Consider the following 12,472-nt stretch of genomic DNA (forward strand, 5'->3'; position numbering starts at 1 on the left):
ACACAGGTTATATATCTGTATACACCCACACACATAAACATATATACACACACAGGTTATATATCTGTATACACCCACACACATACACATATATACACACACAGGCTATATATCTGTATACACCCACACGCATACACATATATACACACACAGGCTATATATCTGTATACACCCACACGCATACATACAGATAATGTCTATACATAGACCCTGTTCTCACTCACAGTTGATGTTCTCATGAGACAGCTGCTTCCTCTGTACACAGCCAATTAATGCAGTTCAGCCAATACTTATGAAGCATGAGCGGTAATAATCAATATCACCCAACTGTACACAAGATATGTCCGAGCCCACAGACCACATGAGCTGTATTGCAGGAATCTCATCTCTTTCCTCTGGTGTGAATACACAGGGAGAACGGAGGATACACTATGAGATGGGAGGATACATTCGCACACTAGGCATTACCCGTTACCACAGGGTGTGGCCCCTTACTGGGGATCTGGAACTAGGGGCCAGTCTCAGAGTAGTTATGAAAGTGTCTTATGATGTTTGCGTTACATCGCACGGCATGAACCATGACATACCTAGAAACGCAGCACGTCAAAGTACACGCAAACATGACAACTATCATCCAGTCTGGGGTAACATTCAGGGCACATTAATACACTGACTTCATTCTTCATTGCACATAACACCCAAACCAATCGCCCACATTCAGGATCACACTGCGCCCCCATACATAGCTATCATATGTACAGAGTCAGACACATTGTATCGTGCACACAGAAAGGAGAAACACTGGATAGACAAACCATAGTAACTGTGGTGTTCATCAGTAACAAATCCAGCCACTGGGGGGTTAATCCAGCCCCCCCCGCAGATACACAGACTACTAGGACAGATACTCACAGCTCCGTCTCCTCACTCTCTGCACACTGATCATCCTGTGTGAGGGCAGCAGGATGAGAGGCTCGTTATGTCACCCCTCCTACTATCTGTGGTACATCCAGAGGGGAGACGTCCTGATAACTGTGATACTATACACCCCTAATACAGCCTGTACCAACTGTGATACTATACACCCCTAATACAGCCTGTACCAACTGTGATACTACACACCCCTAATACAGACTGTACCAACTGTGATACTATACACCCCTAATACACAGCCTGTACCAACTGTGATACTATACACCCCTAATACACAGCCTGTACCAACTGTGATACTATACACCCCTAATACCAACTGTGATACTATACACCCCTAATACAGCCTGTACCAACTGTGATACTATACACCCAGACTGTACCAACTGTGATACTATACACCCAGACTGTACCAACTGTGATACTATACACCCCTAATACAGCCTGTACCAACTGTGATACTATACACCCCTAATACAGCCTGTACCAACTGTGATACTATACACCCCTAATACACACTGTACCAACTGTGATACTATACACCCCTAATACACAGCCTGTACCAACTGTGATACTATACACCCCTAATACAGACTGTACCAACTGTGATACTATACACCCAGACTGTACCAACTGTGATACTATACACCCCTAATACAGCCTGTACCAACTGTGATACTACACACCCCTAATACAGCCTGTACCAACTGTGATACTTTACACCCCTAATACAGCCTGTACCAACTGTGATACTATACACCCAGACTGTACCAACTGTGATACTATACACCCCTAATACAGCCTGTACCAACTGTGATACTATACACCCCTAATACACAGCCTGTACCAACTGTGATACTATACACCCCTAATACAGCCTGTACCAACTGTGATACTACACACCCCTAATACAGACTGTACCAACTGTGATACTATACACCCAGACTGTACCAACTGTGATACTATACACCCCTAATACAGACTGTACCAACTGTGATACTATACACCCCTAATACAGCCTGTACCAACTGTGATACTATACACCCCTAATACAGACTGTACCAACTGTGATACTATACACCCCTAATACCAACTGTGATACTATACACCCCTAATACAGCCTGTACCAACTGTGATACTATACACCCCTAATACAGACTGTACCAACTGTGATACTATACACCCCTAATACAGACTGTACCAACTGTGATACTATACACCCCTAATACACACAGACTGTACCAACTGTGATACTATACACCCCTAATACCAACTGTGATACTATACACCCCTAATACAGCCTGTACCAACTGTGATACTATACACCCCTAATACAGACTGTACCAACTGTGATACTATACACCCCTAATACAGCCTGTACCAACTGTGATACTATACACCCCTAATACAGCCTGTACCAACTGTGATACTATACACCCCTAATACAGACTGTACCAACTGTGATACTATACACCCCTAATACAGACTGTACCAACTGTGATACTATACACCCCTAATACAGACTGTACCAACTGTGATACTATACACCCCTAATACAGCCTGTACCAACTGTGATACTATACACCCCTAATACACAGCCTGTACCACCTGTGATACTATACACCCCTAATACAGCCTGTACCAACTGTGATACTATACACCCCTAATACAGCCTGTACCAACTGTGATACTATACACCCCTAATACAGACTGTACCAACTGTGATACTACACACCCCTAATACAGACTGTACCAACTGTGATACTACACACCCCTAATACAGACTGTACCAACTGTGATACTATACACCCCTAATACAGACTGTACCAACTGTGATACTACACACCCCTAATACAGACTGTACCAACTGTGATACTATACACCCCTAATACAGACTGTACCAACTGTGATACTATACACCCCTAATACAGCCTGTACCAACTGTGATACTACACACCCCTAATACACAGCCTGTACCAACTGTGATACTATACACCCCTAATACAGACTGTACCAACTGTGATACTATACACCCCTAATACAGACTGTACCAACTGTGATACTATACACCCAGACTGTACCAACTGTGATACTATACACCCCTAATACAGCCTGTACCAACTGTGATACTATACACCCCTAATACACACAGACTGTACCAACTGTGATACTATACACCCCTAATACAGCCTGTACCAACTGTGATACTATACACCCAGACTGTACCAACTGTGATACTATACACCCCTAATACAGCCTGTACCAACTGTGATACTATACACCCCTAATACAGACTGTACCAACTGTGATACTACACACCCCTAATACAGACTGTACCAACTGTGATACTACACACCCCTAATACAGACTGTACCAACTGTGATACTATACACCCCTAATACACACAGACTGTACCAACTGTGATACTATACACCCCTAATACAGCCTGTACCAACTGTGATACTATACACCCCTAATACAGCCTGTACCAACTGTGATACTATACACCCCTAATACAGACTGTACCAACTGTGATACTATACACCCCTAATACAGCCTGTACCAACTGTGATACTATACACCCCTAATACACACAGACTGTACCAACTGTGATACTATACACCCCTAATACAGCCTGTACCACCTGTGATACTATACACCCCTAATACAGACTGTACCAACTGTGATACTATACACCCCTAATACAGACTGTACCAACTGTGATACTATACACCCCTAATACAGACTGTACCAACTGTGATACTATACACCCCTAATACAGCCTGTACCAACTGTGATACTATACACCCCTAATACAGACTGTACCAACTGTGATACTATACACCCCTAATACAGACTGTACCAACTGTGATACTATACACCCCTAATACAGCCTGTACCAACTGTGATACTATACACCCCTAATACAGCCTGTACCAACTGTGATACTATACACCCCTAATACAGACTGTACCAACTGTGATACTATACACCCCTAATACAGCCTGTACCAACTGTGATACTATACACCCCTAATACAGCCTGTACCAACTGTCATACTATACACCCCTAATACAGCCTGTACCAACTGTGATACTATACACCCCTAATACAGCCTGTACCAACTGTGATACTATACACCCCTAATACAGCCTGTACCACCTGTGATACTATACACCCCTAATACAGACTGTACCAACTGTGATACTACACACCCCTAATACAGACTGTACCAACTGTGATACTATACACCCCTAATACAGCCTGTACCACCTGTGATACTATACACCCCTAATACAGACTGTACCAACTGTGATACTATACACCCCTAATACAGCCTGTACCAACTGTGATACTATACACCCCTAATACACACTGTACCAACTGTGATACTATACACCCCTAATACAGCCTGTACCAACTGTGATACTATACACCCCTAATACAGACTGTACCAACTGTGATACTATACACCCCTAATACAGACTGTACCAACTGTGATACTATACACCCAGACTGTACCAACTGTGATACTATACACCCCTAATACAGCCTGTACCAACTGTGATACTATACACCCCTAATACAGACTGTACCAACTGTGATACTACACACCCCTAATACAGACTGTACCAACTGTGATACTATACACCCCTAATACAGACTGTACCAACTGTTATACTACACACCCCTAATACAGACTGTACCAACTGTGATACTATACACCCCTAATACAGACTGTACCAACTGTGATACTATACACCCCTAATACAGCCTGTACCACCTGTGATACTATACACCCCTAATACAGCCTGTACCACCTGTGATACTATACACCCCTAATACAGCCTGTACCAACTGTGATACTATACACCCCTAATACAGCCTGTACCAACTGTGATACTATACACCCCTAATACAGCCTGTACCAACTGTGATACTATACACCCCTAATACACACTGTACCACCTGTGATACTATACACCCCTAATACAGCCTGTACCAACTGTGATACTATACACCCCTAATACAGCCTGTACCAACTGTGATACTATACACCCCTAATACAGACTGTACCAACTGTGATACTATACACCCCTAATACAGACTGTACCACCTGTGATACTATACACCCCTAATACAGCCTGTACCAACTGTGATACTATACACCCCTAATACACAGCCTGTACCAACTGTGATACTATACACCCCTAATACAGCCTGTAGCAACTGAGATACTATACACCCCTAATACACAGCCTGTACCAACTGTGATACTATACACCCCTAATACAGCCTGTACCAACTGTGATACTATACACCCCTAATACAGCCTGTACCAACTGTGATACTATACACCCCTAATACAGCCTGTACCAACTGTGATACTATACACCCCTAATACACACAGACTGTACCAACTGTGATACTATACACCCCTAATACAGACTGTACCAACTGTGATACTATACACCCCTAATACACCCAGACTGTACTAACTGTGATACTATACACCCCTAATACACCCAGACTGTACCAACTGTGATACTATACACCCCTAATACAGCCTGTACCAACTGTGATACTATACACCCCTAATACACACAGCCTGTACCAACTGTGATACTATACACCCCTAATACAGCCTGTACCAACTGTGATACTATACACCCCTAATACAGCCTGTACCAACTGTGATACTATACACCCCTAATACACAGCCTGTACCAACTGTGATACTATACACCCCTAATACAGCCTGTACCAACTGTGATACTATACACCCCTAATACAGCCTGTACCAACTGTGATACTATACACCCCTAATACACACAGACTGTACCAACTGTGATACTATACACCCCTAATACAGCCTGTACCAACTGTGATACTATACACCCCTAATACAGCCTGTACCAACTGTGATACTATACACCCCTAATACAGCCTGTACCAACTGTGATACTATACACCCCTAATACAGCCTGTACCAACTGTGATACTATACACCCCTAATACAGCCTGTACCAACTGTGATACTATACACCCAGACTGTGCCAACTGTGATACTATACACCCCTAATACAGACTGTACCAACTGTGATACTATACACCCCTAATACAGCCTGTACCAACTGTGATACTATACACCCAGACTGTACCAACTGTGATACTACACACCCCTAATACAGCCTGTACCAACTGTGATACTATACACCCCTAATACAGCCTGTACCAACTGTGATACTACACACCCCTAATACAGCCTGTACCAACTGTGATACTATACACCCCTAATACACACTGTACCAACTGTGATACTATACACCCCTAATACAGACTGTACCAACTGTGATACTATACACCCAGACTGTACCAACTGTGATACTATACACCCCTAATACACACTGTACCAACTGTGATACTATACACCCAGACTGTGCCAACTGTGATACTATACACCCCTAATACAGACTGTACCAACTGTGATACTATACACCCCTAATACAGCCTGTACCAACTGTGATACCATACACCCCTAATACAGCCTGTACCAACTGTGATACTATACACCCCTAATACAGCCTGTACCAACTGTGATACTATACACCCAGACTGTACCAACTGTGATACTACACACCCCTAATACAGCCTGTACCAACTGTGATACTATACACCCCTAATACAGCCTGTACCAACTGTGATACTATACACCCCTAATACAGCCTGTACCAACTGTGATACTATACACCCCTAATACACACTGTACCAACTGTGATACTATACACCCCTAATACAGACTGTACCAACTGTGATACTATACACCCCTAATACAGACTGTACCAACTGTGATACTATACACCCAGACTGTACCAACTGTGATACTATACACCCAGACTGTACCAACTGTGATACTATACACCCCTAATACAGCCTGTACCAACTGTGATACTATACACCCAGACTGTACCAACTGTGATACTATACACCCCTAACACAGCCTGTACCAACTGTGATACTATACACCCCTAATACAGCCTGAACCAACTGTGATACTATACACCCCTAATACACAGCCTGTACCAACTGTGATACTATACACCCCTAATACAGCCTGTACCAACTGTGATACTATACACCCCTAATACAGCCTGTACCAACTGTGATACTATACACCCCTAATACAGCCTGTACCAACTGTGATACTATACACCCCTAATACAGCCTGTACCAACTGTGATACTATACACCCCTAATACACACAGCCTGTACCAACTGTGATACTATACACCCCTAATACAGCCTGTACCAACTGTGATACTATACACCCCTAATACCAACTGTGATACTATACACCCCTAATACCAACTGTGATACTATACACCCCTAATACAGCCTGTACCAACTGTGATACTATACACCCCTAATACAGCCTGAACCAACTGTGATACTATACACCCCTAATACACACAGCCTGTACCAACTGTGATACTATACACCCCTAATACACAGCCTGTACCAACTGTGATACTATACACCCCTAATACACACAGCCTGTACCAACTGTGATACTATACACCCCTAATACAGCCTGTACCAACTGTGATACTATACACCCCTAATACACACTGTACCAACTGTGATACTATACACCCCTAATACAGCCTGTACCAACTGTGATACTATACACCCCTAATACCAACTGTGATACTATACACCCCTAATACCAACTGTGATACTATACACCCCTAATACAGACTGTACCAACTGTGATACTATACACCAATTAGTTTCACTCAAAAATGAAACCCTTGGGATCAAAACAGGATCTCCAATATCACCCAATATAATAGACGCTTCCAATTTGAAGAATAAACTAGTGTCAAGCTGTGTACTGAAAGACACCACCAGCCTTATAGAAACCTGGTTGCAAGAATAAAACCACAGCTTTCCTCTTCTGCCACCATTGCTCAGCATGTAAATCTACCAACTGAAGATCAACAAAACCAGTTAAAACATTTCAATCCTCTGTTACTAAGAAAGAATGAGACTAAAACTTTCATGTGACACAATAGGAGTTATATACTTACTGGAACGCCCTTGTGGACTCCAATACATGGGCCGCACACTCAGAAGCCTACAGACAAGTGTCTCATTCCACATGACCCCGCATCCCTCAAATTCACGGGCATGAAACAAGTCCAAGAGTACTGGAGGGAAGGAGATTACAGTAAAAGCATATCCAGGGCAGAGGCAGGATGGATTTATGACTTACATCCCTCCATCCTAGGCCTCAACCTGGATTTTGATCTATGAACCTTCCTAGACAACGATTAAGTCCCTATATACCACCAGCTAGTCAGCCACAAGTATCCTCCTTAGACCCCAGCAGAGAACACCATTTATTTACATGAACCCAGTGGATATCAGATTCTGAGTCTGCACTCAGATTAGAATTTAGTTTGTTACATATGTAGCAAGACGTCACCATTCTGTACACTCTATTACATAGAGCACCGTGATGCTATTAGATCCCTTTAACACTATTTACTATACATATACAAATGTATAAAACACTAAAGTATACCTTCTTTATATATCCATTATATTACTGGTTTAGGTTATCAATATTCTTAGTATGTATTCAGTATCCACATGCCAAAGACTTTATGGATCCGATAGGACTGCCAATCACAATCAACATCCTCCTGTGATTGGCTACCCAATCTAAAGACACAGTGACTGAGTATATAAATATGGAACATCTGTATCATCCTTGATGAAGTCCACGGAGTGAGGGGGAAACGCGTTGGAAAACTCTACTATACCGATCTTCTTGAACTTTATTTCAACCTTATATGCTGCACACAAGCTACAGATCGTATAACAGAACGTGGAGACAGACCACCAATATTACATTATCCGCTGTTGGGACGCAGGGAAGGAAAGAACAGCTGGAGACACGCGCCACTGGAGAAGCCGAATCTGAGAGTTCCATGGCCAGGACAACGCCGCCCCCCGTTCCACCTGGGGGAGGTAAGGAACAAGATCCACCGGCTCCCACAGAAAGAGTAAGTCCCACTTCATTCCCATTGAACTTTCAAGTATATTTGTATACCACTTGGACCCCACAGACTGTTCTATGCTAGCCGCTTAGTACCGCATCATAGAATATCGCCCACTCAATAGAGTGCTCCTCAGACATCCCTTCAGTTTGGCCACATTAGCTTTTGGCATTAGTTTCCAGAGCCATAACCCAATGGGACATTGCCCAGTATAATATAAGGAGCTAATCAAGGCAGTTTTGTGCATAACATTTCACAGCTATAGACCAGAGAGTCTGAGGCACAACGTTGTCTGTATATGTATATTGTTCTGGTCAGAACTCGAAGTTCTTACTGTGTAACAAAATGACACAATACAATACCTCCGTTCTTATCCCATTACACATCCTACCCAGAGCCAAGGATTCTCTTCTTCTATAGCCCCCCACCACGTGTAAACGTCCCAGCAGCTCTCTGTCTGTTCCATATTAGATCTATATAGAATTATACATGGCGAGGAGGATAAATCAGTGATGTATAATAAAGGACAGGTCTTTATATAGCTCAGCGCACGCTCACATCAAATCAGTTGTACAATTTACACCGTACAGCCGGGATTCACAGAGACATATCGGAGTCACAGCGGGAAGATGGAGAAGTAAGGGTACAGCGCTATGCTATATGTCAGACCCATACTGTCACAAATTTATGCTCCTACGTGTATCCTGCAATCACGGTTACAAGAGAAACATCAGTTTTATGTTTCTCTCCGTGGTACAGAACTTAACACAGTAGAAGCAGAAACAGTGTCAGCGTTCCTGGATACACATTGAACAGGGCGCTGTGCGGTCCACGGATCAACCGATGTCTCTGTGGTGTTAATTCCAGGTGTGCTTTCATTACATATAGTTCTTATCCTGGCTCAGAGTTCATTGTGCTCCCTCTCTCCTTTCTCTGTGCAGCCTCATTGCCCCTCACTGACCTAGACTATAGTCATTACTATCAGATAATTAGTATAATACAACCACCTATTGTGTCTCTACAAGAGTCCTGTACAGCAGTCACTGTCACCTGGTGATATCTCTTCCTCTATACACTCAGTTATCCTGGATCACACTACCTAGACTATCATCAATTTATATAGCGCCACTAATATCGTAGCGCTGTACAGAGAACTCACCCACATCAGTCCCTGCCCCATTGGCGCTTACAGTCTAAATTCCCTAACACACACACACACACACACACACAGACTAGGGGCAATTTACCTACCAGTATGTTTTTGGAGTGTGGGAGGAAACCAGAGCACCCCGGAGGAAACCCACACAAAAACGGGGAGAACATACAAACTCCACACAGATAAGGCCATGGTCGGGAATACAACTCACAGCCCCAGTTCTGTGAGGCAGAAGTGCTAACCACTAGACATTACCATCAGATAATTAGTATAATACAGCCACCTACTACATACAAGATACAGCAGTCAGGTCCAGCACATGAACGCCGAGTGTGACAGGCATGAGACAGATTCTGCAGGTCACCTCCTCAGAGAACCGCTGACCCCATGTAGACAGATATATGTGCAGCCGGTCTATCCATAAATGTGAGATACAGGATACAGATAGAAACATAGAACACAGTGCCAGAACAATCTTCCCTTCAATTAGAAAACGACATCTCCCACATCCAAAAAGCAGAAGTTATTATTGGATAGATGTAAAATTACTGTCCCATGATTAGAGGAGGGAACACACGTGTTTACATGTGTACACGGAGGGTTTCTGAGCAGTTACGGAATCCTGATATCTACATTAAACAATCAGTGATTTATCTGACACAGAGCAGAGAGCCCCGGCCAGGAAGTGTAAGAGGTCCTCTGATGGGATCTAGACATTAGGATGGTCCATACTCATGGGATCATTAATAAGGGTCTTATAATAGGAGACCTGTTATAACAGGTCAGCCCTGTACACAGAGCTCTCACGGTATTGGTGGGGCTTATTGTCACTCAGCTCAGAGCTTGCTCACCTGACTGATGGGGATCACCGCTAGCAGGAGAAGCGACAAGCGCAGCCAGCGATAGGAGACTATTCGATCCAATCTACTAATAATGGGCTTATTTGCTGCTTCACAGGAACTGCTGGTCACCGATGTTCAGGGACCGGGAGCAGTTGGCTGAACTGGAGATTATCCAACATGTTTTATAGCCCAAATATGCACATTGTACAAGTCTGATTCCAGCAAGCATACTGGACCCTGACAAATATTAGATGGCCTGGTGTACTGGTATTTGTACGGCTAGTGACCCTGTGTAGTGATAACACCACACGTCAGCACAGCTCCGGCTTCCTAAATGACGGCTGTCAGCTGTAATTCTCCTCTCAAGAGCACAGAGTGCAGAATTCAGCAATTAAAGCACATACACATACGGCCGCCTAGTCGGCAAGAGACGCATGGACCGGTGCAGCGCTTCAGGAATTTTATGAATAAATCATACTTCACAATTACCCAGTAAATACAACTATCTAGGTCAGCTCACCACACATGACCAGATAAATCCCACAGTCTGCCGCTGGGGTGGCCGAGCGCCCCAACCTGATTTACTTTAATTTACAAAATAAGGGAAGCAGGGCCAAGCACGAGGAAATCCCAACATAACATTATATGAAGCTTGTGGGTTTCAACCAATGGTCCAAAGCCACAGAGGCAGGGACGGAGGGTAGCATGTAAATCTATATGTAATTAAACACATTGTGTATGACAAGCCCTAGGGCTGTACATAGAAGGTGACCCTGTCACACGGAGAGCGACGTGTCCATCCAGCACACAGACGGAGCAATGTGTCTAATTACTCTCTAGTTGCTGCGTTATACTGAAGGGTCTGACAGATCGGAACAGTAATAGGACCACGGAGAGCAGCGAGTCCATTCTACAGCACAATTATTGTATAATTAACATAAGCCCTACTTGGCTCTCCCAGCAACCAGCCTTCATCCAGCAGCTTCAGACAATTAGGAACATTTCAATCAATCCAAAATATGTGTTTAGTATAATTTATATGAAGGACGAAGGTTCATTTCCCAGCTCACCCTGTGAGCACCCAGTCTCCCCCCAACACTGGACCAAGAGATACGAGGATTATAGGACAGAGACAAAGACGATGGCCCCCTGCCTGCATGTAAGAATGTATCCATCGCCAGACATTTATACTGGACGGTTCTGTGTGCATCAGACCAGAGCGATGCTTCTTGTGGGACAGCTGAGTGTCCTACAGAAGACTGTTACTTGTAGATCATACAAGATATCAGGGTCTTTCAGGGAGCAGCAGTATCACTATGGCTGGGAGTACCCAGCGCCACCATGCAGTGACTACAGGCCTGGGAAGGAGAGGGTTAATACTGGAAGCAAATCCGTGCTGAAAAACACCAGCTGCTGGGACTTGGTGTGTGGGTGATCAGGGACATATACACTTTACCAGCGTATCACAGGCCACCCTC

General features: G+C 43.7%; 1 protein-coding gene across 10 annotated transcripts in view; it reads right to left on the reverse strand.

Moving 5' to 3' along the window:
- PLEKHA5 (pleckstrin homology domain containing A5) overlaps positions 1 to 12,472 on the reverse strand; it is an 87,316-nt gene that overhangs the window by 45,457 nt on the left and 29,387 nt on the right. Inside the window, exon 1 of one of the 10 annotated variants that reach the window (XM_075210825.1) lies at positions 225 to 349. The exons of the other annotated variants lie outside the window; for them this stretch is intronic. The gene's annotated coding sequence lies outside the window, so the exon portion shown is untranslated. Of the gene's footprint in view, positions 1 to 224; positions 350 to 12,472 lie in introns of those variants that run through there. 10 annotated transcript variants of the gene reach the window in all.

The sequence above is a fragment of the Mixophyes fleayi genome, chromosome 4 (genome assembly GCF_038048845.1).
Source record: "Mixophyes fleayi isolate aMixFle1 chromosome 4, aMixFle1.hap1, whole genome shotgun sequence".
Lineage (NCBI taxonomy): Eukaryota > Metazoa > Chordata > Amphibia > Anura > Limnodynastidae > Mixophyes > Mixophyes fleayi.